Genomic DNA, 24,425 nt, shown 5'->3' with positions numbered 1-24,425 from the left:
ATCGCTCCAGGCAAATGCCGGGGCGGTTACTCCGAAAGAGGGCAGTGAGTTTCCTTCCCCACCCTTCACACAATTCGAGCTTGCACCCCGCCTCCAGTGACCTCGATATCGCCGGCACATTGAACCAATATTTTCGCCTCCTTTCCTGGAATGTCATTTCGTGTTAATAGTTCAGTTGCCTCGTGCAACTCATTCTATTGGACTTCGTCAAGGTGCCTACTGATGAAGACGAGAGTAAATAATTAGGACAACGCAAACTCTTAGCCCCCGAATGAAGACAAATCTGTAATCTGGACGGGATTCCAAAGCCAATTAGGAGTAATGATTAGAAAATACACTGCCCAGTAACGTTAGTACGACTTCCCCTTATGTTCTACGTCGAAGTGCAGTAAGCACACACAGATGGCAGTGGGCAGCCCTAGCAGTGGAGGGTATATAAAGAGAGATGGGGTGACTCGGGGACGTGGGAAACTATGCCGTCGATGTAGTAATGCGGAAACGGAACGATTTATTTGAAGGCCAAATAGGCGTGATCACTGATTTTCAGACCAAAGGTGGATGCTTTTCCGAAACGGCTACAACTGTAAATGGTTTTCGCGCAGCGGTGATTGAAGTGCAAGGCTGAATGGCGCTATCGAAAGCCGGCGCTGAGGCAACTATGGCACATCCATGCGCTATAGATGACAAGGTTGAACGACGGCTGCCGAGATGCGTGCAGGGGAATAGGCGTGCAACTGCAGAGCTGCCAGATGAACCAAGGGGCTACCGACAGTGTCTCCTACCAACAGTGTCTCCTACCAACAGCGTCTCGTCAGTAACTCAATGAACGTTGCTGCGTATGTGCCCTCCGAGCGGGCACGCGGCTCATGCTCACATGCTGACTACTTTCATCGGCGACAAAAACTGAAACTAGCACTCCAGTACTTCAACTCAATATCCACTGAATGACGTCTGGTGGTCTCTCAGGTGAATAACGTTTTGTGCTCCATCGGGCTTGGCGTGTATGGCGTGAATCACGTGAAAGCAACCACCTTGCCAGAGAAGGGAGTGTTATGGTCTGGGGAATGTATTTGCGGAATTCTCTGCTGTCGTGATTCTGGAAGGCACAATGGATCAACACAATTAGGCGTATATCCTTGGGGACCATGTCCACCTGTGCATGGAATTTTTTCCCTTGGCACAATCGCATCTACCAGCAGCTCTTTGTCATCATGTCACACGGCTTTCAGTGTACGTGCAAGATTCTAAGGTCACCAGGATGTCGATCCTCAACCGTGAACCCTAGAGCCTATGGCTACGGCACTCGAGTCAGCAGGGCTCCATTTCCTATTCTTAAGAATCTCAGTTACTCTCTTCCTGTTCGTCTCGCTAGGGTCCACACTGCAAAATGACGTTATTCAGGCATTTCATAGGTGGTCATATTTATGTGACTGGGCAGTGTAATTTCTCTGCTTTCATGACAGCATGAAAGGCACCACGATCCCTCAGCTAACAGGTGTAGGAAATAGCCATTACCTCTCTATGAAATTCATAATTCTCATGGAGGTACTCAGAAATTCTGTGGAGCACCTGAAATAGTCTTTTATGGTGGTGAATCAAATTTTGTTCCTAGATACCAACGCTTCAACACGCACACAGCATTTAAGAACAAGAATATCAACATGTGAAAGAATTTTAACAACTTAGTAAAGTGCTGCATCTTACAATATCCTTCAAATGGTAGCCATCAGGACGTAGTATCTGCTTTTTACTTGGTCGAGACTGCAGCACGTCGGATTTAGCTTTCTTTACCGTCGCGGCTGGGATTGCAACTCGATTGGAGGAAGAACACAGCGGACAGAGCCGTGGAGAGCCAGGAGCCACGCGGCAGCTCTTTGCCGGTTCCCGAGGTCAAGAGGCAGTTAGGCGGCTCTTAGGTGGACCGAGTTGGCCACTGGGTCAGCGCGGCGCAGCGCGGCCCGCGGAAATCACATTTCGCGGACCATTAGGCCCCCACATCCAGAGCCCTGTGGAAGGCGCTGCTGCTGCCGCTGTCGGCGCCTCGGCTGCCCACGCCCTGATCTGTATGCGGCCGCGGCACCTGCTCCGTGTGGCGGGCAGCCGCTTCACGCCCCGCTAGGCGCACCTCTTCTGCTCCCAGCAGCCGAGGCGTTAGCGATAGAGAGAGACGAGTAACTTAGGGGGAGCTTTCTGCGTCTCAGCAAACTAAGGCACCTTTTCCAAGACTTAAAGCTCAAATTCTGGTAGCTGCTATGGGGGATGGAAACGGAGCGGGAGGGACTGAAAATACGTGCCACAGACGTTTATTTATTAAACTTGGCAAGAACAGGGGCATCATGCCCGCTCTTAGATCAAACTAGGCATTCCACACGATTTACATGATATTCATTACGACAAACATGTTGTAAGATATACCTAATTGTGAGCTACCAACCTCTTTAGAAACTTTGGAATGCAAATATATATCCCGGAACACGCCTAGAATAAATTTCCTGTTCATGAAGTTCACACCCAAGAAACGATATTACACTGAGTGAAGAAAATCGTTTCACCAAGAAGAAATTGTGCAACCTAAACGAAACTTGCTAGGTGTGTTTCTGATAATAGATGATGTCTGTTCAAATCTCGCGCCAGTCGCATGACAGTGGAGCTTTAACTGAAACCAAACCACCGCAATCTGCGACTTCAGCAGTACCAAGCAAGAGCTCGTTGGAGGACAGGATGAAGGTCTGTTGTGTTTTCTGACGAAAGCTTGTTGTGCCTCGGTGACAGAGGTGGCCGAGTTGTAGATCAGGAGGAGGTAAATCGAGGACCTGCAACCGACCTGTCTGCATGCTAGACACACGTGACCTACACCTGGAATAATGGTCTAGGGTGCCATTTCGTATAACACCAGGAGCACTCTCGTGGTTATCCCACGTACTTTACCTGCAAATATGTACGTCAATTTGGTGATCCGACCTGTTGTAGTGCCATTCATGAAGACTATTGCAGGTTGGGTTTTCCAACACGATAACGCTCGCCCATATGCCACTTTTGTAACTCAACATGCTCTATAGAGTGTGGACATGTTGCCTTGGCTTGCTCATCACCAGATCAATCTCGAGTCGAGCACATTTGGGACATTATCGGACGACAAATGCAGCATTAATCGTCCCTGTATTGGCCGAATAAGGCACGGAACTGCATTCCACGATCTAGTATCTGGCACGTATTCAAGACAATGCATGCACGTTCGCATGCTTGTGTTTAACATTATGACGGTTCCACCGGTTATGAACGTACAATTTCATATATGCAACGGCTTATCTCGCGCTTACATTATCCTGTGATCTTGAAATGTTAATCACTTCAATATGTTCCCGGAATTTCATTACTCTACATTAATTACTTCATGATGTTGCGATTTTTTTCCGTTATTGCGTAAGGCTATATTACTACAATTTTTTAAAGGAGTAAAACATGTTGAAGGATAGGTCCAGCTTACTTTGCACAACGAAATAGTTGCGGGCATGAATGACCATTCAATTGTATTCCGTGACTGTACTAATTTAGGATAAGCGCAGGCCTGGTTTCAACAGCTTGGAAGTAACCAACTTGTAACCAAGTGATGGGCAGTGAGCATGCATGGCTGAATATTTTAATCGAAACTATGCTGTTTAGAAATATGAAATCTGTAAGAATGTAGCAATCACGTCATACATACTCTGACGTACTGCCGCTAATTTTCACTGAATCTAGAGCTGATAACGTATCTTCCACATTGAAATGCGGAGTAGCAAAACTGTTTTGAGTACGTTGCAGAAGTTTTGTTAGGAAGTCGTTACACATCCCCCATGAAGTTCTAATGCTTTCCCATGCAATTTCAGTATTTTTGGCACCCTAAAATATAGACGTGCCTGGTCGTATATTTGCTTCGTAGGAAGGGTGCTGGACGCCTGGGTACAACCATGGTTCCGTTGTATACACAAGGTTTCCTAAGCCCTAAATCATCGGATCTGTGAAAGACGATTTGGGGTTTAGGAAACTCGGTGTATACAAAATAAAATTTCAATGTGGGAAGGCTTACATCGGCCGTTCGATTCGCACAGTTCATGATAGGTGTGGGGAACATCGCCGTCATACGAGTCTACAACAGCCGGAAAAATCGGCAGTAGCAGAACACTGCTTAAATGGAGGACACTGTGTGAAACTGAGCGAAACTGTGATAGTTGCCAACACTTCCGATTTTTGGAACAGTGTCTATAAAGAAGTAATTGAAAGGGTGGCGAATAGTTTAGCAGGACTTGAAATCCTCTACTATCCAGCTTTAATACAGTACTTTCTTCGGTGCCGGTGTTTTACTAAGGGCTGCACCACCTGTCCAGTCTTGGGGCACAGCAACCGTAATTGGCGGCGCATGCGCCGTGTATGGTACGGAGGCCTATATAGGACGTCGATTTGCAGCCTGGCGTCAATTCTCAGAGGGACTCATCAGCAGAAGCAGCATCCTCCTGAAGATAGCAAACAGTTGGATCGCCGAAATATCAAATCGAGTGGATTTTAGGATCCGGTGCCAAACCCGAAGCGACTTTAAAGTCCAAGAATTATATATCATAGTTTTGAATTTTTACAGTAGCTTATTGGAAATGGGTGTAGCAGAATACTGTACGCCATTCTGCATAACGTTCAAGCAGGTGGCTCCAAATGCCGACTGTTTTTCTGCCTCGTATTAACTGGGTGAAATCTGCAAATTTTTGGTAATAAGTTCATATTGGTAACAACAGACTACGTTAAAGAAAATACATATTGAGAGATCATTGTCATAATTCCTAAACTCCTGAACTGGGGCCCACAAGAGGTTCCTGAACTTCTACCACAACTACTGAAATTCTCCGTTTCTGAGCCAAAAATACTCTTTATTTTTGTGGGTTTTTTTTTTAATGTAGTTCACACGTTAGTGCACGGAGGGATGAAATATGGCTCTCTTGATATAGCCCCTGGAACATTGTTCATCACACGTGGCCGAGCTGTGCGTTCGTATCCAACTTGGATCGTTGTTGTTGTTGTGGTCGTCAGTCCAAAGACTAGTTTTATGCAGCTCTCCATGCTACCCTATTCTGTGCTAACATTTTCATCTCTGAGTAACTACTGCAATGTATATCTTTCAGAATCTGCTTACTATATTCATCTTTTGGTCTCCCTCTGCGATTTTTATCCCACACAGTTCAGTAAAATACTAAATTGGTGATCCTTTGATGTCTCAGAATGTGTCCTATCAACCGATCCCTTTTGATCAAGTTGTCTCCCTAGTTCTGTTCAGCACTTCCTCCTTGGTTGCGTGATCGGCGCATCTAATCTTCAGAATTCTTCAGCAGTGCAATATTCGAAAGTTTCTATTCTGTTTTTATCTAAACTGTTTTTGTCCATGTTACACTTCAGAAAAGACTTTCAAACACTTAAACCTAAATTCGATGTTGACTGATTCCTCTTCTTCAGAAATGCTTGTCTTGACATGCTTAGTCTACATTGTATATCCTCTCTACTTCGGCTGTCATCATTTATTTTGCTACCCGGATAGCAAACCTCATCTGCTGCTTTAAGGGTCTCGTTTCCTAATCTGATTCCCCTAACATCACCTGATTTAATTCGGCTGCATTCCTTTATCCTTGTTTTGCCTTTGTTAATATTCATCTTATCTTTTCAAAACGATGTCCATTCCGTTCAACTGCTCTTCCAGTTCCCTTGCCGCCTCTAGTTAGTATGTCATCAGCATACTTCAAAGTTTATATTTCTTCTCCCTGAATTTTAATTCCTACTCCGAATTTTTCTTTGGTTTGCTTTACTGATCGTTCAATGTACTGATTGTATAACTTCGGTGATAGATTACGATTCTGTCACACTATCTTATCAACCACTGCTTCTATTTCTTACCCCTCGACTCATAATACCACCGTCTGGTTTCTGTTCAAGTTGTAAATAGCCTTTCGCTCCCTGTATTTTACCCCTGACATCTTCAGAATTTGAAATGCAGTGTTACAGTCAACATTGTCAAAAGCTTTCTCTAAGTCTACAAATGCTGTAATTGTAGGTTTCCCTTTCCGTAACCTATATAATAAGATAAGTGATGGGGTCAGTATTGCCTCGCGTGTTCCTACATTTCTCCAGAATTCAAACTAATCTTTCCTGAGGTCTGCTTCTAGCAGTTTTTCCATTCTTTTGCGAAGAATTCGCGTTAGTATCTAGGACCCATGACTAATTAAACTTATAGTTCTGTAATTTTCACAGTTATCAGCAACTGCCTTCTTTGGAACTGCCACATTAGTCTTGAAGTCTGAGGGGATCTCGCTTATCCCATACATCTTGCACACTAGATGGAAGAGTTGTTATGGTTCTCTCTCCTAAGGCTATCATTAGTTCTGACGGAATGGCTTCTGCTCCAAGGGTCTTGTTTCGACTTTGCTCTTCCTGAGACTTGTCAAATTCTCCTCGCAATGCTATATCTCCATTCTAATCTTCATCTACGTCGTCTTCCATTTCTAGAATATTCCCTCAGGTAATCCCCTTGCGTAGACCTTCTGTAAAGTCCATCCACCTTTCAGCTTTCCCTTCTTTGCTTAGGACATGTTTACAAATTGAACTCTTGGTATTCACACAGCTGCCTTTCTTTTCCCGAAAGGCCTCTTTAATTCTATCTTTCCCCTAATGAAATACGATTCTAAATCTGTACATTTGGCCTCTAGCCATTCCTGCTTGGCAAGTTTGCACTTCCACTCTATCTAAATTTTGAGACGTTTCTATCTCCTTTCACCTGCTTCATTTGGTGCGTTTTTAGATTTCCTCCTTTCATCAGTTAATCAGTTTTTTGTAAGGATTCCTACTAGGCCTTGTCTTTTTACCTATTTGATCCCCTGCTGCCTTCACTATTTCATCTCTCGAGACTAACCATTCCTCTTCTATTATATTCTTTTCCCTTTTCTAGTCGGCTGTTTCCTGATGCTCCCTCTGAAGTTCTTAACAACCTCTGGTTCTTTCAACGCATCCAGGCCCCATCTGCTTAAGTTCCTACTTTCTGTTTTAATCTGCAGTTCATAATAAATAATTTGCTGTCAGAGCCCACATCTGTCCCTGAAAACATCTTACAATTTCAAATCTGTATCCTAAATCTCTAACTATCCGTCTGAAAACTTCTGGTGTCTCCTGGTCTCATCCCCGTATATAGCCTTCTTTTGCGACTCTTAACCCAAGTGTTAGCGATGATTAAATTATGTTCTGTGCGAATCCTTGCCAGACGGCTTCCTCTTTCATTCTTTTCCCCCAGTCCATATTGACCTACCATTTTTCCTTCTCTTACTTTTCCTACGATCTAATTGCAGTCCATCATGGCAATTAAATTTGTATCTCATTTAACTGTTCGCGTAACTTGTTTTACCTGTCTCGAATTCCTTCAAGCTCTTCATCATGTGTGGAGATAGTTGGCATGTAAATTTATATTGCTGTGGTAGGCGTGGGCTGTGTGTCTATTTTGATACGATAATGCGTTCGCTACGCTATTCGTAGTAGCTTACCGCATTCCCAGTTAATTGTTCATTATTAAACCCACTCCAGCATTACCCCTATCTGACTTTTTATTTATAATGCTGTATTCACCTGACCCGGAGTTCTGTTCTTCCTGCCACCGAGCTTCACTAATCTCCGCTATATCCAACTTGAAAACCATATCAATTTCACTTTTTAATTTCCTAACCTACCTGCCAGATTACGGGCATTTTTGTTCCTCCTAATGACGACATCCACCTGAGTAGTTCTCGCCCGGATATTACTCAGGGTACAAGGCTAACCCTAATTCTATTTAATCTTGGAGACTATCGGTGAGGTTCAATAACGCTTTCATGATAGCCCTGCTCGTGTCTACTTGTCTCCTGATACAGCTGCTAATCAGCTTTTTCTTAACTAAAAAACTTCGGGAGACAGGATGGAGGGGATCACACAAAGAGGGAAAAACATGAAATGGAAATAGACATCGAGCTTAGATTCCTCACTCGTAATATAAACTTAAAGTATGTTCAATTTTTCCAAAATTTGTAAAGTTATTGGTTTTAAATGGTACGAGGTTTATGAAATAAATTTAACATTTCACATTCATACTTAATTCAATGCTACCGAAGAATTCCCATGTTTAAAAGATCCAAGAAACGGCAAAAAGTCGTATGCTAGGTGTGACTGAAGATCCAGTCTTACTTACCTTGGTAACTCCATGTAGTGGTAAAGTTACTAACGTAAATGCCCGAAACAGGTTGCAGGGATCTTCAGTGGGATGTATTTCTGTTTTTTTCCGTGTTTCGGGCCATTTGAACTCGGGAATTCTTACGGAAAAGTGAATTACATTTGATCAGTGTTGTTGTGATGCAGCGTACCGTATCATTATCCGATACAGTGTATTGTGTCATTATATGACGTACCAGGACCGAATGCCCTCGCTACTAAGGAAGTAATTTGGATAAGGCTCGACAGCCTCCCCTTGAGGTAAGAGACGATGATAAACATGTCATCAGTTCTAGTGGTCTCGCTAATAAATTCGGGCAAATGCCAGGACGGTTCCTCTGTAAAGGGCACGGCCGTTTTCCTTCGAATCCTTCCGTAATCCTAGCCTGTGCTCCGTTTCTAATGACTGCGCCATTGACGGGACTGATATTCTTACCTTCTTCGTTCATCGGTGAAGTACCACAGTCGTCTCTGTAGCAGTCGTGTTATCTTGAGATAAGCTCAAAATTTGTGCTGATAAATCCGAAACATGCACCGCTTCATGTCTCCACGCAACCACCTACTAGAAAATTCCAGTTTTATCCGAAATCACAAAAAATATATATTTTCAGGAGCCCGCTTAATGGCACATGGAGATATTGCAGTATGTCCACACACGGCTCATTGCTCGGCCCATCTCTTCGGATCCCAGCTGTCTATCTTGAGAGAATAATATATTCTGACCTCAAATACAACGAGGTATCTCTTACAGAATGACCTGCCCCGTGCCAACGAGCTCTCGTTCCGAAAACAGCGATCATGCGAAATACGACTAGTGCTTATATCACTTGACGTACGGAAAGCCAGAGATTAAGGCAGCCAGGTAGGTGCTGTATTTTTCTAACTCCAAAGAGCTTTTAACTCTGCGCCACATCTACGTAGGATCGTATGGGATATCAAGCGAAATTTGTCACTGGACTGACGAGTTCTTGGTAAGGAGGAAGTTATCTTGGATATAGAGTCATTCACAGATGTATAAGTGACTTTGGGTATACACCCTCGTATTTCAGGTTGTATATCAATGACCTGTCGGACAACACTAATATTAACGTCAGGCTTCTCGCATGTGATACCTCTGTCTCTAATGATGTACAGTTTGCAGGAAGCTGTCCTAATATTCATTCAGATCTTGAGAAGATTTCAAAGTAATGCAGGGATTGTCAACTTTCTTGAAATGTTCGGAAATACAAAATTACGCACATCAAAAAGAGAAAGAACGTGGTATCCTACGACTATAAATTCAGTGAGTCGCATTTGGAATCGGTAAACGCGTACAGATATCTTGATGTAACACTAAGTAGGAACGCGAGATGGAACGATCACATTGGCATTGTCGTGGCTAAAACAGGTAGCAGACTTGGTTGTATTGGTATAATTGTAGTGAAATGCAATCTGTAGTGTCGGCAGACTTGCCAACACTACGCACACTAATTGAAAGAGGCGGCCAAGATGCACGCGCTAACTCACGAAGGATGGAGTGAGGTCTGAAACAGGAGACTTAATGAATGTGATAAAGAAAATACGTATCTTTGGAATATAATTAACTTTTAATACATCCTTGTATACATCGTTCTTGATGAGACATCTGGAGATTGTGGCGATACAAGTGACTCTTTATATACAAGCTATTTAAGGCTAATGGCGCCTTGCTAAGTCGTAGCCATTAACTTAGCTGAAGGCTATTCTAACTGTCTCTCGGCAAATGAGAGCAAAGGCTTCGTCAGTATAGTCGCTAGCAACGTCGCCGTACAACTGGGGCGAGTTCTCGTACGTCTCTCGAGACCTGCCGTGTGGTGGCGCTCGGTCTGCGATCACACAGTGGCGACACGCGGGTCCGACATGTACTAATGGACCGCGGCCGATTTAAGCTACCGCCTAGCAAGTGTGGTGTCTGGCAGTGACACCACACAATCAAAATCCAAATTTCGTATATATCACTTCAGTGACCCATCTTAGCAGGGATGGACACTATGAATGGTCACAGGTTTGTTTGACCGCAAGTGAGAGTGACAGCTATGTTGAGGGAAATTAATTCGCAGACTCTTGAAGACAGACGTAATCTACCCCGAAGAAGCCTACTTACAAATTGTCGAGAAGACTTAACTTATATGTCTAGGAAAATATTACATCACACATATCGCTCCTGTAGAATCGTAAGGAAAAGATTACATTAATTACATACAGCAACAACAGTGGCATTTAAACTGTCATTCTTTCTCATTCCATATGTCAGTACGTTGGTACAATGCGACGTACACTCTACGACGCACTTTACTGTGGTTTGCAGACTATGAACGTATACGTAGATTCAACATACGTTGAAGAGCCAAAGAAACTGGTGCAGCTGCCTAATAATGTGTAGGGCCCCCGCTAGCACGCAGAAGTGTGGCAGCACGACGTGGCATTGACTCGTCTAATGTTTGAAGTAGCGCTGGAGGGAATTAACACCGCGAATCGTGCAAGGCTGTCCATAAATCACTAAGAGTACGTGGGGGTGGAGACCATTTCTGAACAGCACGTTGAAAGGCTTCCGAGATATGCTCAATTATGTTCATATCTGGGCCAGTGGAAGTGGCCAGTGGAAGTGTTTAAACTCAAACGAGTGTTCCTAGAGCCACTCGGCAGCAATTCCGGGTGTATGGGGTGTCACATTATCGTGCTGGAATTTCCCAAGTGCGTCGGAATGCACAGCGGACATGAATGGATGCAGGTGATCGGACAGGATGCTTACGTACGTTACAGGTGTCAGAGTCGTTTCTAGACGTATCAGGGGTCCCACAACACTCCAACTGCACATGCCCCACACCATCACAGAGCCTCCACCAGCTTGAACAGTCCCCTGCTCACCTGCAGGGTAATAGGATTCATGTGGTTGTCTACATACCCTACACGTCCATCCTCTCGATACAATTTGAAACGAGTCTCGTCCGACCAGGCAACACGTTTACAGTCATCGACAGTCGAATGTCGGTGTTGACGAGCCCAGGTGAGGCGTAAAGCTTTGTGTCATGTAGTTATCAAGGGTACACGAGTGAGCCTTGAGCACCGAAAGCCCGTATCGATGATGTCTCGTTGAATCGTTCGCACGCTGGCACTTGTGGATGGTCCAGCATTGAAATCTGCAACAGTTTGCGGAAGGGTTGCACTTCTGTCACGTTGAACGATTCTCTTCAGTCGTCGTTGGCACAGTTCTACGAGGATAATTTTTCTCGCCGCAGCGATGTGGGAGATTTGATCTTTTACTTGAGTCCTCATACTCACCGTACACTCGTGCTGTGGCTGTAAGGGAAAATACCCTCTTCATCGCTACCTCGGAGATGCTGTGTGCCATCGCTCGTGCGATGACTATAATACCACGTTAAAACTCTGTTAAATCTTGATAATCTGGCATTATAGCAGCAGTAACCGATCTAACAACTGTGCCAGACACTTATTGCCTTATAAAGGTGTTACGAACGTAGGTCACTATTCTGCTTGCTTACATGTCTCTGTATTTGAATACGCATGCATATGCTAATTTCTTTGGCGTTTCAGTGTATTATTGAAATGACTCACCACATCCTGCGTCTCTCGGGGCTGCAATGACGAAATTAGGCTTAATTTCTTGTCTACCATGTGGAACATTTTGCTGCATATTCCGCAGGAATTTTAGTATTGTTTTCGTTTAAAACCAAACCTAGAGTTAAATAAGGAGGCAGATGCAGCTAGTGCGTACATTTTCTTCAAATATGAGGCGTAGTGAAGTAATAGAGAGGCGTCTTGTCCTCGTGGGAACTGACGTGTTTCATTTCTTGTGGATTGTGTACTATTCTATCGTCTGTTTTCCGCTGTTTTCAGAAACTATACCATTGCTGAGCTTGTCGATAGCCGGCCGCTGTGGAGGAGCGGTTCTAGGTGCTTCCGTCCGATACCGCGCTTAGGTTAGTTAGGTTCAAGTAGTTCTACGTGTAGGGGATTGATGACCTCAGATGTTAAGTGCCATAATGCTTAAAGCCATTTGAACCATTTGAGCTTATCGATGAAGTTGCAGATCGCTAGTTGGGGGTGGAGTGAAGACTGGAAGCGATAAATGTTCACGGGTTAGTAGTACGACTTTGGAACCTGACACTTTATCCGTGCCCTCCGGTTAACATTTCCTGTAATGATGTCGCGTAGTGAGAGCACAAGCTCCATCACGCTGCGACTACGATGACGGTAGCGACGCACACTCCCCACCGCATATATCCTTAATGTCTTCAATGACGCGTTTTTGATGTTGTTCGCCGTGTAGCGGTGATTTTAAAATGGATATACCTATGGAAGAAATATGTTAGGTTTTATATAGAAATTTATAATATATTTCATCAAATTAGTATCTAGAAACCAAATTTTGAATTATGGCGATTTCAGGAGTGAGGTCTCTAACTTCTATGTGTATTCCTATGTTTGTTTTGGCCCTATTTTCGTTATCCCCAAGTTTTAAGTTAAACATGAGCCGATGATGACTGTCATCAGAAGACAAGTAGATTTGTGCAGGGGATATCTTGAAAGCATTATGAAGCCTAACCGACCGTACCCAAGATGAAATGAATTAAAGTTAGCCTTGTTCAATGAGTAATATTCGTCTGCAAGAACCACACTACCTAAAATTCTGATGTTAATTTTGTGATGCCCTAGAAGCGTCGTTAGTGTAAAATAGGAAGAAAATACACTAGTAACAAAATGCAGCAACTGCGGGAAGATGCTCAGAAATTCCGTCCTATGATCACCTAGGTGAACGTCCTCGTGTTTTTCTGGTTTCTCTCTGTCTTAAGATAATTGAAAATTAAAAGGCTCTTATTGATAAAGAATCACCAGCAGTTAAATGGTATTCGTTGCCATGAGATGATACTTTTCATTTCGTCTGATTCTTACAGGTTGAGTAACAGATATTGAATAACAGATTCACTTAAGGATGAGATATTCGAAACGTTACTGTCATTGTCTTGTATTGCTTGATCCACATTCTTATCACAATATTGCTTATCTATTCACTCTCAGTAACTCGAATCTAACTTACACCGCAGTTATTCTCTTATTTCATTTTTGTCACGACTTTTGGGTCCATTTTTCAGCCACAGCAAAAAATTTCCTCGGAAAACATGACCTGCTGTTTTTTGATTTATTTGCCGTTAATGAAATACCTTTGTAGAATTTCACGTTTTTTAATCCGAGTAATTACATCATTTGTGTTGTTATGCATTGGATGCGATACTAGTGAAAGGATTCTTGAGGAAAATTATTTTTTATTGCGTAATATTAAAGTGAAAATGTTAACGTATGCTGACGCTAAATAAGAGAAACCGGTGGACAAGCTTAGTTGCAGAACGCGTAAGACAGATAGCTACTGAATTGGAACCCCACCCTATATAGCTCCCCATGCTCTTTATCTACATTTTTCGAGATGCAGCTGGTGCATCTTGATGTTACTCGTAACCACGTTCCTGACCTAAATCATAGTTACGTAAATGGGAATGTAACGAGGCCAACATTCAACCGAGTGGGAGCCGGCGTCGCCGTGTTCGCAGCGTATGTTTCCCAAATAAATACACCAACCACATCAAGAAATACAACGGCAGAGCAAGTGTGTTCTTCCTATCGCTACTATAATGGAGAGATAGCAGCGTTGTAGAAGACGTTTGGGAACTATGTGATCGTCTCTTTCACAGACTGATTCAGATGCATCACGCTAAATTATCCATATTTCTTCTCAGTTCGTACAATCACAATGGTATTGATTGGCGACTCCATAGAATTCTGTGTGCATAACGACCATATGATAAACAAAATTATAAGGAAGGTTAACGTTGGCCGTAATTTTGATGATTTATTAACAGCAAAATCGAGTTTAGATCACATAATGATCATCTTCAGTGCTTTAGTGTACAAATTAAAACTCGTAGGCAATGGAGTCTAGTTATTAGCAGTAACAGAAGCTATGAAAAGATCACAATAATCGTAATGCTATCATGGTGCAATGTAATTTATTTATGTTACAACAGTTCGTAATATTACTGTGCTTCTTGTCGCTTTACTGAATATGGTAGAATAATATAACAGAGAAATTCATCATCAACGCTATGTTCTATCATATTAACTGAAATGTTCCAATAATGCTCAGACAGTTTTTGGTTCAAATGGTTCAAATGGCTCTGAGCACTATGGGACTCAACTGCTGAGGTCATAAGTCCCCTAGAACTTAGAACTACTTAAACCTAACTAACCTAAGGACAGCACACACATCCATGCCCGAGGCAGGATTCGAACCTGCGACCGTAGCGGTCGCGCGGTTCCAGACTGTAGCGCCAGAACCGCTCGGCCACCAGCGGCCGGCGACAGTTTTTGGATTCAACTCTTGCAGAATGCTTCTGGTTCAGAGGTAAAGAGGTGTCAATCCAAGTATAATGAGCATTTTCGTTTACAAAGAAAGTTTTTATATGGTTGCTCGATTTGGAGCGAGAAAGTTGACAGTCTTAGAGCCCAAGAGTAAGGTCAGTAACGGATTCCTTTCTAGCCATGCAGCGAGATAGGTTCTTTTGTGAAATCAGTAGAGTGCAGAGGGGCGTTGTTTTCCAGTACCTACGCTTCATCCACTTCGGTTGGTCGCTTTTCTTAACGTGGCAACCACAGGGCGTCTTATTTCTTGGCAACACATACCCACTGTAATGGACACATCATGGATCCACACCAGCGTCAAATCACGCCAAAGAAATCTACTTTTTTAGAAAAACGTTTTGCCTGCATTTTTACATCAAGTACTCTAATATTCTTTAGGTCACATGCTGCATGAGAAATGGTCGAAAAGTTGTTACCACGATTTGTATCAGGCGAAATGCGGGTTTCAAAGGAAAGAATAATACGGCTTTGCGTTTACACTATGACACGTTTACCACTAGACCGCTAATACGCACAGTACATTGGTAGCTCAAATGCAAAGCAATAGTAGATGTTGGGATTTCTGCATCCTACAGAGTTGCTAGTTCTTGTAGATGGCCTTTATGTGATTTTATTTCAGCAATTACAAAATCAATACAGAAGTATGCTTTGGAAAGTAACAAGTGCTAACGGATGGCGACGAGGACGAAGATGAAAATGAATATTTTCAACAGGCCGCAATCCACCCATAGGGAGTCCCAATTCGCTTCCAGTGTACAACATTCATGACGACATTAGGCAGTCATGCACGAGCCACATTTGTAGTTTGGTAGTCAAATGAAATGATTATTATTTTGTATGCTAAAGGCGTGGATTCGATTTACATTTCGGATGGTTATTTTAAAAAGAATGAACAGGCCCTCTTCACCTATGGTAACGTCAATTGAACAACCTACGTTTTTCCAAACCAACACGAAAAATGGCGTCCCTTCCTTACTCACTAGAGGAGAGTGGGGTTCGTTGGGCTGCGAAAGAGTGGTAACCCACTAGCAGAAGCTGCGTCACCAGTAAGCTTTCTTATACGAGAAATTTTATTATTGAACCTATTGAAATACAAGGTCACGGGACAGTTATTTCGTATTGGATTCAAACTCGATGAGTGAGATTCGAACTCACATACCCTCTTTCGCTGTATTTTACCGCTTCGGCACGATGTAGTTCAATCATCTAGCTGTTTCCCCAATATTCAAAACTCCTCAAGGTCCCCACGAAAGACACGAATCTTGGTTCGAACTCTGGTCGAGCCCAGAAATTTTCCGCGTGTCTTTTCAAGCTGTAGCAACTACAAGTGAAAAATAACTAGGCTCCCAGTCAGACACAGAGATTTTCGTCATACCAGTTCAGGTTCAAACATTCCATCCCAAGCTAGAAGAAAGAAAAGATTTCGGCAGTTCACGACAAAATATGATATGAACAGGTTCGATCCCAGTCAGCACACAGCTTTTCGTATGTTATTTGCACTTCAAACACACGCACATCTCACTACTGGTAAACAACACTGACATTTGTCGGTTAGTAGCTAGGAAGCAATGACGATGTGTTGCAGGTTCTAATCACAGTAAGGCAAAATTTCCTCTTTCATCACATGAGTTTCGTTCATCTCGCGACTGGTATAAAATTTAGATACCGAATGTTTGATTGTGAGCGGTTAACATTCTAATAGGTGCTGGGTTCGAATCCCGGTCCAACACAGACTTTTGTTCTCAGTAAGTACAGATTTAAACGACCACATAATGTGTCATTTGTGATACAAATCATATTCTGGATATTATGGGGTTGGTTAATAGGGAGAATACTTGCTGGATAGAAGTCAGGTTCATTTAGATACTGTCATCTAGTTGCAAGTTGAATCTTGCCTTTGAAATGTTGTTTATTTGTAATAAATATGAGTTTACGCCGTTAAAGATTGTGTCATCTTTAATAACATCTTTCCAGATATTTTCATTAGTGTAGTATTCGTTTGCATATGGACTGACACCCACACAGAGCAGTGTTCTCTAGTGGTCTGTTGTACCTGCAGCACCCATTTTGTAGAGTCACAAGGCTGCGCAGAAAAGAGAGAAGAAGACAAACAAGACATTTGCTTTATATCGATCACATAAAAATCTGGCGCAACGCAATTCAGGTCGTTTCGATCCTTTTGATCGTGATAACACATTACCATCAATATATTTTTTTTCAATGTTATGCGTCTCTTTACAGAAATTTCGTTTGTGGCTGATACCGGCCAGGAGCGTTACGTTTAGTGACATTCTATTAAGTGTTCCAAACCCTTCGAATATTTGTTTCTGTGACACAAATGTCACAACAGAAGAACACCAGCCGTTAACACGTATTATCAGTGCCATTCATGAACGCGGACTTACTACATACCGGAAGCGTAATAGCGGTGTTTAACAACCACACGTATACTCTGAAATCATTGACAGGATATTCATTGCAGGGTTTGCATCACTATTTTTAAATTGCCATATATGGGACTTTTCACCTTGTAAGCATTTATATTGTTATATCGTTTCGTTACATCAGTTTTCACTAAATAATGTGTCAAGTGAAATTAGTATCATCTTCTATTTAATATAAGCTTTCCTCGGGCCCTTGCGTATTGATCCATTACGATTTATGATTCAGTTATAGATAGTTATTGAAGCGTATAATTGTGTTCTCAGTAGAACTACATTTGCAGTTTTCTATTATAGAACGCTGCTGCAGTTTTGTTCGTTAATTTAATTTATATTGGACGCTTTCTTTGAAGTTTGTAAATTTGTTTTTGTCAGAGGCAAATTTACGGACAGGAGGGCAAACTAATTACAGTATGTACGTGTTCACTTTGCTTCCTTCTGTAAATTTTGTGCTTGGCCACCGGAAGCTGATACTGTTGTTTTAAGCTCAATTTCCGGAACACAGCTTTGACACACTTTTCAGTTCCGTCACTGCTTTCGGAGCGGAGCTTGTTCTTCCTGTGTCATTTTTCTGTTTGCCTCGTGCTAGTTCAGTGACAAGTTTCCCAAAGCGTATACTACTTCATAGTAGATTTCGTGAATTTATATAAAAATACGTTGTGAAACACTGCCTTTAACAAACGTTAACCAGTGAATAAATTTAATTTCTACAGACTTGATATTTCACGCTACTTGATTCGTAACATACCGTGGTTTGCTCTGATGAAAGTTTCTGGCTTCAGATATAGCTAAAAGAGAGGGGAGACAACGGTGGTGGCAGTTACTAACTACTAGTGCTATCTAAGAGGGCGTGATGAAAACTAATGGACGTGAATTTTTATGTGAAAGCTCTTAAAGGTTTTTGGCAGGTGAAATTAGCTTCATTACCAATCTACTTCTTTCTTCTTCATGTCTACATATTTATTTCTCAACACAGTCAACATGCCGACGAACACATTTTTCCCAGCACGAGAGCAGTTTCTTGATAACGCCACTGTAGAATGCTTGACTTTGTTGGTTCAAATGGCACTGAGCACTATGGGACTTAACATCTGAGGTCATCAGTCCCCTAGAACGTAGAACTACTTAAACCTAACTAATCTAAGGGCATCAGACATATCCGTGCCCGAGGCAGGAATCGAACCTGCGACAGTAGCAGTCGCGCGGTTCCGGACTGAAGCGCCTAGAACCGCTCGGCCACCGCGGCTGGCTGACTCTGTTGATGAAGCCATAACTTCACTCTTGCTTTCACTATTTGATCACTAACAGTCAAACTCACGAAGGTTTTCTTTAGGATCTAAAAACTGATGCAAACCGAATGGGGTCACATCGAGACGTGGTGGCTCTACCCGGTCGATCAACGACCGCAAAAAGTAGTTCTCTACCCACTTTCCGCGACCGGCGGACCTGTGGCACCTGCGGCGAAAGAGCCCTTCTGCGGTATGTGCAGGGCGGCGTTGGGGTGAATCGACGGCGGCTAGCTGTTCGTTGAGTTACTCGGGCAAGTAATTGGTCGCTTGCGAGGCTTGGTAGCCTCTTCTGTTGTTGTTATCTTCCTGGAACGTGGCCAGGGTGAAAATCTGGTGGTGTGGGGACCCCCTGATGGTGGGAAATCACATCTTCTTTCTGCAGGTGAGGTTTTAAGGTACCCTTAATGGCCATGGATGTTTGCCTACTGCTAAATTGCGATGGCCTCTTTCTGAATAGTCTGTAGGTATAAGTAATAAAAAATAACATTTCAACTACTGCGTGGTGGCAACGTATTTAATGCGAAGCTACTCTAAATTTGTCCAAAAAAATTTTTGCAGGTGTGATGTTGTACCTCGGGAAATGTGTTCTGCTAAATTGTTGTAGTTACTGAAGGTATGTTGTGTAACAGTGGGCCTATATAATGGGCGTGGTACACACCAGCTGGGTGTGGCAGTCTAGTTGCGTTTGCCAAATTGTAAGTAGCGGTCCGCCACGGTTTCCTCTCCTGTACCAACATCTTCACCTCAGAGTAGCACTTGCAACCCACGTCCTCAATTATTTGCTGGATGTATTCCAATCTGTCTTCCTCTACAGTCTTTGCCCTCCTTTGCATCCTCTACCACCATGAAAGTCATTCCCTGATGTCTTGACAGATGTCCTACCATCCTGTTCCTTCTCCTTGTCACTGTCTTCGACATGTCCCTTTCATCTTCAAATTCGTGCAGAACTTGCTCATTCCTTACCTTATAAGCTCACTTAATTTTCACCATTCGTCTGTAGCACGAAATCTAAAATGCTTGGATTATCTTCTGTTTCGGTTTTCCCACAATCCATATTTGGCCACCATGTAATGCTGAGCTTCAAACGCTCGGTCTACGAAATTTCTTCTTCAAATTATGGCCCATGTTTGATACTGGTAGACTTCTCTTAGGCATGAAAGCCCTTTTTACAAGTGCTAGTCCGCTTTTGATATCCTCCTTGCTCCGTCCGTCATTGTTATTTTACTATACAGGTAGTACAATTCCTTAACTTCTTCTTCGTGACCATCAGTCCTGATGTTAAGTTCCTCGCTGTTCTCATTTGTGCTACTTCTCATTACTTCCGTCTTTCTTCGATTTACTGTCAGTTCGTATTCTGTACCCATCAGAGTGTTGATTCCATTCAGAAGATGATGTAATTCTTCCTCACTTTCACTCAGGATAGCAATGTCATCAGCGAATCGTGTTACTTATATCCTTTCACACTGAAATACAGGGTGATTCAAAAAGAATACCACAACTTTAAAAATGTGTACTTAATCAAAGAAACATAATATAACCTTCTGTTATACATCATTACAAAGAATATTTAAAAAGGTTTTTTTCACTCAAAAACAAGTTCAGAGATGTTCAATATGGCCCCCTCCAGACACACGAGCAATATCAACCCGATACTCCAACTCGTTCCACACTCTCTGTAGCATATCAGGCGTAACAGTTTGGATAGCTGCTGTTATTTCTCGTTTCAAATGATCAATGGTGGCTGGGAGAGGTGGCCGAAACACCATATCCTTAACATACCCCCATAAGAAAAAATCGCAGGGGGTAAGATCAGGGCTTCTTGGAGGCCAGTGATGAAGTGCTCTGTCACGGGCTGCCTGGTGGCCGATCCATCGCCTCGGGTAGTTGACGTTCAGGTTTCATAACTAACCTTTTTCGTAGGACTCTCCATACAGTTGATTGTGGAATTTGCAGCTCTCTGCTAGCTCTGCGAGTCGATTTTCCTGGGCTGCGAACAAATGCTTGCTGGATGCGTGCTACATATTCATCACTCGTTCTCGGCCGTCCAGAACTTTTCCCTTTGCACAAACACCCATTCTCTGTAAACTGTTTATACCAACGTTTAATACACCACCTATCAGGAGGTTTAACACCATACTTCGTTCGAAATGCACGCTGAACAACTGTCGACGATTCACTTCTGCCGTACTCAATAACACAAAAAGCTTTCTGTTGAGCGCTCGCCATCTTAGCATCAACTGACGCTGACGCCTAGTCAACAGCGCCTCAAGCGAACAAATGTACAACTAAATGAAACTTTATAGCTCCTTTAATTCGCCGACAGATAGTGCTTAGCTCTGCCTTTTGTCGTTGCAGAGTTTTAAATTCCTAAAGTTGTGGTATTCTTTTTGAATCACCCTGTATAATTCTACACCTGAATCTGTTTTTCCATCATTCTGTTTCGATGATAAGATTAAACAGACATCCCTGTCTTACACCCTTTCTAATCCGAGCTCTTAGTTTTCGGTCGTCCACCCATCTGACCTGTAGCTTACCCGTATATTTTTCAGAATATCGACCATTTGCATCATTTTACATTGTCAAACGTATTTCCCCTGTCGGCAAACCCTCTGAACGAGTCTTGATTTTTCTTTTGTCTTGCTTCCGTTATCAACCACAACGCCAAAATTGTCAGTCTGGTTCCTTTACCTTTCCTAAAGCCAAACACATCCTCAATTTTTTTTCCGTTCTTCTGTATACTAGTCTTGTCAGCAGCTTCGATGCATGAGCTGATAAGCTAACTGTGATATAATTCTCGCACTTGTCAGTTCTTGCAGTCTTCGGAATTGTATGGATGATACTTTTCCGAAAGTCGGACGGTACGTCGCTACACTCATACATTCTTCACAACAACGTAAATAGTCGTTTTGTTGCCGCTTCCCTCCGTGATTGTAGAAGTTCTGTTGGAATATTATCTATCCCTCTGGCCTTATTTGATCTTAAGTCTAATACTGAATCCCATATCTCTTCTAAATATACTCCTGTTTCTTCTTCTATATTTGACATATCTTCCCTCTCATACAGGCCTTCACTGTACTCTTTCCATCTATCCGCTCTGCGTTTGACAGTGGAATTCCCGTTGCTCTCTCAATGTTACCACAGTTGCTTTTAATGTCAGCGAAGTTTGTTTTGACTTTCTGTATGCTGAGTCTGGCCTTCCAACAATCATTTCATTTTCGATTTCTTCTCATTTTTCATACAGCCATTTCGTCTTAGCTTCCCTGCACTTCTTCCTATTTCTTTAATTCTTCAGCGACTTGTATTCTTGTATTCCTGAGTTTCCCGGAACAGTTTTGTACTTCCTTCTTCCATCGATCAACTGTTACTCATCGTTTCTCCGCTGTTACCTTCTTTGTACACATGTTTTTCTTTCCAGCTCCTGTGATTTCCCTTTTTAGAAATGTCCATTCCTCTTCAGTAACACTTCCTACTGAGCTATTCCTTATTTCTATATCTACAGCCAACTTGTAGCATATCTCTACACTCCTTAGAATTTCCGTATGCCACTTCTTTGCGTATTGATTCTTCCTGACTAATCTCTTACACTTCATCCTACTCCTCATCAGTCCATATTTGCTCCTGGGTACACCTTAAAATGCAGTATCTGATTTCAGAAACTCTGTCTGACCATGAGATAATATAACTGAAATCCTTCCGTATCACGCGGCCTTTCCCAAGTATATCTCCTCCTCTTATGATTCTCGAACAGGGTATTCGCTATTACTAGCTAAAATTTATTACAGAACTATATTAGTCTTTCTTCTCTCGCCTTGCTAGTTGCAAGCCCTCATTCTTCTGCGTCTTCTTCTACTCCTTCCCTTACAACTGCGTTCCAGTCCCCCGTGACTTATGGATCTTCATCTCTCTTTACGTACTGTTACTCAGTCAATATCCTCATAACTCCCTCTGCTGTACCTTTCTTTTCATAACGGTTCCTACTCCCACTATACCATTTTCCTCTGCTGCTGATATTACCCTATACTTATCTGACCAGAAATCCTTGTCTTCTTTCAGTTTCACTTCACTAACCCTCACTATATCCAAAGTGAGCCTTTGTATTTCCCCTTTCAGATTTTCTAGCTTCCCTACCACGTTGAAGCTTCTGAAATTCCACAGGTCGACTCGTAGAACGTAATCCTTCTTTTTTTCTTTTTTTTTCTTTTTACTGATAGTCACATCCGCTTTGGCAGTCCCCTCCCGGGTCTCTGAATGGAGGTTTTTCCGGAATCTTTTACCAATGGAGAGATCACCATGACACTTTTTTCAACTATAGGTCACAATTCCTGTGGATACACGTTGTGTGTCGTTAATGCAGTGGTTTATGCCGGAAGCCTTCGGTTGCCAATGCTGACAGTCAGAATTCAAACGGTGGCAATGTATTGCCAGAATACAAAATAGTGTTATCATTACTAGAAATTTAGCTGTCCCATACTCCTGTGATAAATTATATTTAAGGGTTGCTGTAGCAGTCGGTAGCACTATCACGTCACCACCGCTTATCTGTGTTTGCGGTGTGGTACATACGTTCGGAGATGGCCAAACGTTATGACCACCCCTTGGACCGTATCTCGGGGTGTGATTTCCTCTTTCAGTCCAGCCGTGTGGTCATGTTGCAGTGTGTGATATCTTGCGCCCATGACACTCACGTTTCCTGCTCGCCACATTTATACTTGGTTATCTTGTGTTGCAGTAACCAATGTGCACTACTGTGAATTATATTTCCTTGCCCCTTAGAGCCTACTTACTTTTTCTATGTACAGATCATCCTTGGTACTAGGGTGCCGTAACTAAACGTTGTTTGTCTTTTAGTGTTGTCCCATTTCAGGGGTATAGGCTTAATTCTAGCTGTTTAGAACTGTTCCAGTAAGGCTCCTACATGCATACTCTGCAAATCACATTTAAGTGATTCGATTAGTGGTTGGAGGCATCTGCGCCTGATTATTGAGGGTTGAAAATGTTGTGAACCTGATGTCACTGCATTTAACTCGGCTTAGGGAGTCGTTTGCTTCTAGAAATTTAAATTAAATGTCCAGCCTGTGAACTTTTACTATTAAACTTGAAACGGGTTTATTATTTATTAGATTAAGAGTTGTGTAAAACTGAACGTACCAAGTTCTAAATTGCGCTGAAAATTTAACCTGGAGGCCAGATCCACCGGTTCTCAAAGCCTGATTATTGCTCGAGCTGATTATTCGTTATCTTCACCCTGAACCCAAGGCGTCAGATTTCGGCAGATGTCGCACCGCTCTTGTGTGGTCTCCCATTGACATGCTGAAGAAAAGGGCGATCCAAGTGTGGAAGAACTCTTTGAATTTGTGCTTTCCGTTTTCTGAAGATCTCGTAGCACCTTGCTGAGTTCATGGTGGTGCCTTTCGGAATTCCAAATGCACCACACCTGGAACATACCAGAACTCTGTGAGCATGACTCTGCCTGCTGGTGGCATGGTCTTGTCACTCTCACGCTCATAACGCAAAATAATTTGTTGATGCATGCCCAGTCTACGCTGTTTCATGTCAGAAGTGAACATTCGAGGCACCCACCGTGAACAGAGGTTTCTGTACCGCCGGTCTTCAATGATGGCATGTACACACTCTTTGGCTATGCCACACTTGTCTAAGAGCTGAGTCTGTGTTATGCGACGAATTTCTCTGATGAGATCAGCAGCTTTATTAGGGTGAGTTTCATCGGATGCCGTATGCGGTTATCTACTTAGAGCTCTGTCATCCACGTTGAAGTTAGCACCAATGTTTCCATCATTACAAGCTCCTGTATCCGAAGGTCACATATTACTGATAGCGATGCAACCATCACCGTACACAGTTTTCATTCTTCTATGGATTTCAATTGGAGATGCGATTCCTATGGGAAGAAACTCGATGTCAGCATTATACACTCCTGGAAATTTAAATAAGAACACCGTGAATTCATTGTCCCAGGAAGGGGAAACTTTATTGACAC

The sequence above is a fragment of the Schistocerca nitens genome, chromosome 8 (genome assembly GCF_023898315.1).
Source record: "Schistocerca nitens isolate TAMUIC-IGC-003100 chromosome 8, iqSchNite1.1, whole genome shotgun sequence".
Taxonomy (NCBI): domain Eukaryota; kingdom Metazoa; phylum Arthropoda; class Insecta; order Orthoptera; family Acrididae; genus Schistocerca; species Schistocerca nitens.
The sequence above is the reverse complement of the archived record's forward strand: the minus strand, read 5'-3'. Positions refer to the sequence as shown.